At 37.4% G+C, this 8,545-nt stretch overlaps 1 long non-coding RNA gene across 1 annotated transcript; it reads left to right on the plus strand.

Annotated features, from left to right (window-relative positions):
* The first annotated feature begins 637 nt into the window (after nucleotides 1-637).
* On the plus strand, nucleotides 638-3,700 carry LOC116881527. Its single transcript, XR_004385430.1, has 2 exons — nucleotides 638-3,112; nucleotides 3,254-3,700. It is a non-coding gene; the product is annotated as an uncharacterized LOC116881527 (long non-coding RNA).
* The last annotated feature ends 4,845 nt before the right edge of the window (nucleotides 3,701-8,545 follow it).

The raw sequence follows: 8,545 nt of genomic DNA on the forward strand, positions 1-8,545 counted from the left end.
AGTATTTTTGATAGGAAAAATGGGTATAGATTTTTTATCATATATCTGAAATCTGGAAGGATTAAAATATCCTGGGTTTCTAGAGAGGAACGTGTGTAACCACTCTAGTAGAAAAACATGGCTTGCCTTTTTTTACCTGTTTTCTTTTTGCTGAGATATCATTCAGTGAATTCAAACTGTGGATAATGGTTTCTTTTCTTTGCAATAGCTAATAGGAAAGTGATAATATAGTTTCAGTATAAGCTAAAAATATCTCTTTGTGTTTCCCTGGATTGTCCGTGTATATATATATAGAGAGAGTTTATATTGATTACTATATGAAATTATTAAAATTTGAAGTACTAGAAAGAGAAAGATTGTATGGTTCTAAGAACAGTGGATTGATTGTATTAAGGGCCCAAAGGACTGCAAAATAGCATATACACTTCTAAAATTGGAGTTAACCAGGAGTGTCAGATTGGCATTCTCTTATTAAGTTACAGTCATCATAGTTACCATGGACTAGAGTGTTTTACCTATACTGGCACTAATATACCTCGCAGTTTATGATTGACTCTTGGTTCAGGATTGCCTGAAACCATGAAAGATTAAAGGAGGACTCTACCTTTGACCTAGGTCATATCAGAAACACAAGAATTGCCTAGTAGACCAAACCGTATCTACATATGCATATATACACACATGTACATATATACCTTCATACGTACATGCATACATGCATACATACATGCACATACACATGATAATCTACTTTGCATTACAGTCTTCAAATGTGGTTTCTATGGCCCACATGTAGCGAACATAGAGCAATAAATAACATAGTTCAAGCTTGGATTCTATCAAAATAGCCCTTAAGTGGATGATATCAAGGTCATTTTATATATTATTGGCTCTCCTGGATATTAGTTGTTAATTTTGTTTTCTTTGCTTCCAGGAACAGTACCTAATCTTTTTAAGTGAAGTAAGCATTAAATGTATAGGGCCACTGAGTTCAAGGAGAAAAACATAGATATTTTCTAGATGAATTACACTAACAAAATCGTAACTACTGGATGTGACCTAATATTTTTGTTGAACAGTTAAAATTAATACATTTTATATACACAGTCATACTTTTTTTTTTTTGCAATGTGTTTTGCTAGTGTAAGCACACAGTCATTGTAAACAGAGCCAGTACTTTGTCAGACTGGTTTTTGTGGGCCAAAATATTTAATTATGAGCTTAATATACGTAAATGATTTTAATTGCTATTGGGCACAGGAGACCTAAAAACGTTTTATTGACATGATCTTAAAATTTGTTTATTCAGAATGCTTTTATGAATATTTTGCATTTAAAAATTTATTTTAGTCTTTCTGAATTAGAAGTTTGATCCCATTTGAAGAGGATCCCGCTCTGTGGGATATATAGCCTATGAAGAACCAGTAGTAAAATAATGTATGTATTGAACCCCAGGATAGGATAGTCTGTTTTGGTCATTTATACCTGGCTTTTCTCTAATCGCTGAGATTAACCTACATAGTAGTACAAAATGCAGTATATTTTACTGCCAGCCTTCTCTATGGGGATCTAGACTAGTGCTTCTCAAACTTTAATGTGCATATATTAAATCAGCTGGCACTATATTAAAATGCAGATTCTGATATAGTAGCTCTGGGGTGGAGCCTGGGATTCTTAGTTTCTAACAAGCTCAGGTGATTATCAATACTCCTAGTCCCAAGACCACAAGTAAAAGAGCTGGACTATATCAGCTTTTGTATCTTCCCTGTTTTGAAGAACGAGACAACTGTCCTAATCCCTTCTGTGGGTCAGGCACTCACTTTCATTAACTCACTTAATCCTACAAATCCTATGAGGTAAGATGGTGATAGAGAGGTTAAATGACCTGCTGACGCCCATGCGCACAAGTAGTACAGTATTAAGCCATGTTTTTCAAACTTAAATAATGCACATCCCCTTTTAATAAAGAAAGGCTCTCTTAGTTCCTCACTTTTTACTCCATTATTTATGTAACCTAAGTATATGTGAACATAAAGCTACATATAATGTTTTATGTTTATAGCTCTTGCACAAGTATAAAACCCAAAGAAGTTTATAGATAGACATGAGCAAAACTATAAAACCAATAAAATTTAAAATAACATTAGTGAAATATGATGGATAATGACATTTCACCGAAACAAAACTGTCAGTTGTAACATGATCGTGTGTGGAGTGCTGTCTCACAGGTTCTTTTGAGTTCTGCGTACATCTGCCAGGTGCTGTGTGTGCCACAAGGTGACTCCGTTCTCCCACTGCGTTTCTCAGTTCAGACTCTTTACTGTCATTGTAGTACACAGCGATGTTATCTGGTCTTCATCTATCTTCACTGCATCATTTCCCCATTTAGTCAGTCTCTGTTCTCCATACGCCTCCTCCAACTAAACCAGAACCTGGCTCTGCTGTGCAGGCAAACACAAATGCACACCTAGGCACTGAAATGTCCTGGCGAAATTTGATCTTAAGGCAGTTATATTAAAAAATCAATAATCAGAACATGAATATTAACTGTTTTTATACATTTTTCATCAGCGTGAAAAATGTCTAATTCTCATAGAAAATTCCTGGATCCCCCACCAAACACACCCACATGCTCACACACTCAAATTCCCTCCGCCTTTCCCACACACACAAGAATTTTTAATGATGGTTAGCATTGATGCTTTGGCTCCTGACACACCTCGGTTCAGGCCTTGGGCATGTTTCTCAGCCTTTTCTGAACCTAAGGGTTTTTGTGTGTTAAACAGGGATAATCTCGTTGAATGTAAGAGAAATAAATGCGGTAAGACTCATAAAGCATGTGTGGCAAGTGTTTATAAAAGGCAGCTACCATTGCTTTGATTAGAGGACTTACCATGTGCCTTCAGCTTTACTAAGCACTTTACATATCTTATATATTGAGTGATAGAATCAGGATTCAAATCCAAGCCTGACTTCAAAGCTCATACTCATAAAAAATAATATAAAACATCAGTGTAAGTTGCTTATTTAAAAAGTTATTTAACATTAAATTGTATTTTCTCAAAAATTCTTAATATAAAATTGATGTTTCTCTGGAGGGAAAATGGCTAAGGTTTTTTTTTTTTATAATTTTATTTTTTATAAACATATATATATATATATTTTTTTTTTCCCCCCAGGGGTACAGGTCTGTGAATCTCCACGTTTACAAACTTCACAGCACTCACCATAGCACATACCCTACCTGGCTAAGGTTTTTTTAAACAGTTGTGTAATATGATAAGAAATTGACAAAGGTAAATGCAATTTTTTTTTAAAGATTGTCTTGCTAGGTTGTGGTCCAGTAAAAGGGTATTAGGCTCATTAGGCTCAACTTGTGCATTACCGTTCTCTTGCACATTTATCATCTGTAACTAATGATAACATGAGATTCTTCCTGAATTCATAGCTTTTTTGCAGGAAAAAATATTCCCCCCCACACCATTATATTCGTTAATAGTTCTGAGAAATAGTCTGCAGACATCTTAATTTTCACCTGTGAAACCTATTTAAAAATTGTTCTTCCTTTAAAATAGCTTTGAATAAGTCCTCTCTTTTCTCAGTTTTCTAAAATAAGTTTTGGAGTTCTGAAAAATGAACAAGCATATTTATAGGCTGGGTTTTTTACTCTTCTGCGTTTTTTTCTAATTGGGTGCTGGGGAAAAAAGTACCAGGAGAGAGTTATAAGAGGAACTCATTTATTAACGGAGATAGTATGTGTATCAAATTCAAATTATTTCCCTACTTACTAAAACATACACTTTCACAAATTATTACGGTAGTAGGGATACATGAAATGTGAGACTGTCACTGAATTTTGTAAGGTCTGTTTTTGAAAATATTTTTCCTTCATGACATCCTATATAGAAGCCTTATAATAATCTGTGTTATGGAAATTATTGTGTTTCTGATCCAGCATCTTTAACCCATCTGTAAGATCTTTAAGTTTAGTGAATGCATGGCTCTCCATACATGTAGGTTATCAAGAAAGAAGATATGTCCTGTATGATACCTCACTGCCTCATCCTGTAGCACAGCATAAGAAAATTGTTCTGGCTTCACATTACAGATAAGGCCTAGTTCTGCCTGATTTTCTCCATTTTAGCAATCTGTTACTTGATTTGGGTTGTGAGCCCTGCTTCTCTTATTAAATACAAATAAGACCATTTTATTACAACTTTGGATGGAATGGCCTCCCATCTTTTGCTTCTTTAAAATCCAAAGTTATTTTTTATAAGGAGGTATACTAAGCATTTGACTATTTCATCATGTCTTCTAGTTTAGATATGTCTGACATACTCATTTTGAAATGGTTATTGTAAATTCTAACACCGATTTTTTTAAAAACATTGTAGGTGGGTTGTTATATAGAATTTTATTTCTAATAGTAAAGTAGGTATTAAAACTTATCACAAAGGATGGCTTTGGTTTTCAAATAGATGAGGAATTAGAGGCCCAGGCAGGTTAAGGCCAGTTGGACTCCTAGCCAGTAGATTGTAGGCAGTTTCAGGATGACCTTTTTGCCATCTATAGCTAGAGCTCTGTGGTTTAACTGTGTTTGCACAGCTGCTTGGCTTTGACATTCCCTCTTGTGTCCTTTGAAGAAGTTTTCTTTTTTTTTCCAAAGATTTTATTCATTCGACAGAGAGAGAAATCACAAGCAGGCAGAGAGGCAGAGAGAGAGAGAGGAGGAAGCAAGCCCCCCGCAGAGCAGAGATCTCGATGCGAGGCTCGATCCCAGGACCCTGGGACCATGACCCGAGCCGAAAGCAGAGGCCTTAACCCACTGAACCACCCAGGCGCCCCAGAAGTTTTCTTTTTTTTTAATTTATTACTTATCATTTTTTTTTTTTTTATCTAAGTTGCACTTGCTCAGCCAAGTTCCAGGGAGGACCAGAGTTCAAGAGTTAGCCGCAGAGGTTATCAATCAACTTAAAGTGTGGTAAGTGAAGCCCAGACATGCTGCACAGTTGTTTTCTTTGTAGAGCACTTAGTACAAGACCAGAACTATGAGATGCTAACATTTCCTTGTTGAATCCATCCTGTTGCTATGGAAAATGCTGTCCTAGAAAATTCAATTTGGAGCCTCACATAACCCCCATGGAAATTACACAGGAAGAGAGGAAAAGGCAAGAGGACCATTTTTTTTAGTTCACAGTAGTGGAATGCATTGCACAGGGTGAGACCACTCTGCATCTAGGATTTTTCATTTGTTCTGTTTTTATATTTATAATTTATTGTGACATGTACCTAAATCAAATTGTAATATAATACCATCCTATATTATATTTTTTGGATATAAAAGCTCTCATGACTGTGCCTATTTCTATCCTACTTTTGTGGGGTTGATCCTTTTTTGGTATGTTCATCTTTTAGTTTTCTCTTTATTTTTCTTAGCAGCTTTGTTTGAAAAGAAACTCACATATCATAAAATTTACCCACTTAAAGTGTATAAGTCAGTGGTTTTTAGTATGCTCAGCATTGTACAACCATCACCACTATTTACTTTTACATTTTTAACACCCTAAATGGAAGCCCCATACCCATTACCAGTTGTTCCCCATTCCCACTGTCCTCCAACCTCCCTCCTGTGTTGTTTGGGCTTTGCTGCAGTAGGTCCTCTTTCTAAGGCACTTCTCCAAGTTGTACTTATTAGGAGAACAGTGTCTCAATAAATATTTGTTGAATTAATTGATACCCACATAAGTCACTGGCCATGGGTAGCAACTAAGGAGTAATTGAAAGGGCCGTGGAATAGATGGCCAAAGACTAGATTCAAATCCTGACTGATGCTTACTTACTAGCAGTGTTGTTCTGGGAATGGAGTCACTTAGCCCTTCTAAGCTTCAGTTTTCATATCTATAAAGTGTTGCTAGCAGTATCTGCTTCACTGGAGGGTTGTGAGAATCACGTGAGAAAGTATAGTCACAACACTTGGCACAGTGCCTGGCCCACACGAAGAAAGGAATTGCTATTTGTTCCTGGGCGACAGAGAAACCCCTAGGTTGGTGACCAGGTGAGATACCTGTGGCCACATTTCTCTAATGTCTAATCTGGCCACAAGGGTTTCCCCTGGTCACCAGTGTCGGGGTTCAGAGTAGTGGTGTAGCCCCTTCCTATGGCTCAATCTTCCCAATTTCCTTCCTCACAGAAGAGAATTCTGGAGTGTAACTTACAACTGCTTATTCTCCTTTAACCTCTTAGCCGCTGTCTCCCATCTTTCCTCTCCAGCATGAGAGCTGGTTCCTCTCCAAATGCTGATGTTGATTCTCATATCAGGCCCAGACTTTGGACAGAAGCGAGCACTGTCCACTGGCTGTCAAGTACTGACCCCTCATCCCAACTTCAGCAGCCTTTATTGCGCCTTTCCTTCACCACAGGTGCAGAAACCCTCTCCAGGAGAAAAAGCTGCCTAGTTTAGGCAACTGGCAGCCTGGGACTGCTTGCTGGGCCTTTCAGGGACAAGGGAACATATTTAACAATCTTCTGTCATAGCTACCACCTCCCCCTTCTTCCAGAGTTGCCTTAACAGATTGGCTACCCACGCATCTTACAAAAACGTTTCCTAGCACAATAGTAATGAAATAGTAGCAGCTATCATTGATAGGATACCAGGCATTGTAAATATATTATCTCTAATTCTTACAGTAAACTTACAAGCTAGGCATTTTCCCCATTTTTCGGAAGAGAAAGAAGAAACTAACCACAACGGGGGCACTGGGTGGCTCAGTTGGTTAAAGCCTCTGCCTTCAGCTCAGGTCATGATCCCAGGGTCCTGGGATTGAGCCCCGCATCGGGCTCTCTGCTCAGGGCGGAGCCTGCTTCCTCCTCTCTCTCTGCCTGGCTCTCTGCCTACTTGTGATCTCTGTCAAATAAATAAATAAAATATTAAAAAAAAAAAAAAGAAACTAACCACAAGGTAATTTTAGAGAGTAGATTTTGGAAAGGCAGAGAAGATTGGGTAGATCTACCTATATGGAGTTTCTTACTTCTGCTCTTAGGCTATCCTTTATATGGCTTTCGTCTGATATATAGAAGCATAGGTTTCGATTCAAATCCCAGCTCAGCCATTTACTAGCTATGTGACCTGGACATGGTTCCCAACCTTTTTGAATTTCAGCTCTCATATATAAAGAGCACTTACCTCTTGGAATTACTGTGAGGATCAAATGCCTTCATACTTCTGAAAGTTTCATAAATACTAGCTATTGTCTTCTTTAAATATTCTAATTGCGGTGATCAAAGTGTCTCACTTTCCAGACTTCTCAGTTACACTTGGCTCTTTAATTTTAAATTATGTCACATCCCCAATCCAGAAGTTGTATGATATATTTGGTATGTCTTCAAGAGAAAATGACATTTTAAAGCAGGGCTGGCAAACTTTTTTGGCAAAGGGCCAGATCATAAATATTTTAGCCTTTTCAGTCCATATGGTTTCTGTCACAACCATTCAGCTCTGCTGCTGTAGCATGAAAGCCGCTATAGACAACACTTGAGCAAATGGGTGTGCCTGTGTTCCAATAAGACTTTATTTATGGAGACTGGAATTTAAAGTTGAAATGATTTTTCAAGTATAACAAAACGCTATTTCTCTTTGTTTTCAACCGTTTAAAACTATAAAAAGCTACACTTAGCTTGAGGGCCATATAAAAACAGGCAGTCGGCCATAGTTTGTCAAACCGTGTTTTAAATAAATAATTCAATGGTTCTTTAAAGCTGATGAATCTGGCAGAGGCCTAATTAAGGGAAAGAATGTGGAGAAGGAAAATCAAGAGCCAGTCAGCCTATCAGCTAGCAAGCCCAGATCATAGCTATGTTAATCACTCCCTTGGCTAACATGATGCATGTAACCCCTTTACACTTACACTTCTTATCTATAAAAATGGAGTAGTGATAGCTCTCTGACCTATACCTACTTCCTCCTGGTGATGGGAGTTTAATAATAGTTACTATATATTGAATTTATGCCTTTGTGCTAGATAGCTGCATCGTTTTTGTTCTTACCCCCTTATTCCTACTTTATAGATGAAGAAATGAAGTCTCAGAGAGGCAAATAATCTGCTTATACAATACCAGTAGCTAAACCCTGGTGTCTGATTCCCATAAACCTTCCCAAACCTCTCAATAGAATACAGATTCCTTGAGAATAGGGACCTCTCTGGACTCTCTCTATGCTATATCCCCAGTGCCTAGACTAGTACCTGGTGTATAATAGGCAATGCATAAATGTTTGTGGAATGAATGAATGAATTTTTCCATTATGCCAGTGGTTCTTACTTTTTTTCATAGGTCAGAGACACCTCTGAGAAATAATTTAAAGATCTGCATCATCTCTCCAGAAAAATCTCAAACTGAGAAACCCCTGTTAAGTTTTTGGCAAACTACTGAAAGAAGATGCTACGCACATGCTCTGAACAATATAATTCTTCTCATAAGCTTGAAAACAGGATCTGGAGATATCTTCTTTCCTTTTCCTGAAATCATGATATTAAGGACACTAAACAAG

The sequence above is a fragment of the Lontra canadensis genome, unplaced genomic scaffold (genome assembly GCF_010015895.1).
Source record: "Lontra canadensis isolate GAN:19392208 unplaced genomic scaffold, GSC_riverotter_1.0 scaffold75, whole genome shotgun sequence".
NCBI lineage: Eukaryota > Metazoa > Chordata > Mammalia > Carnivora > Mustelidae > Lontra > Lontra canadensis.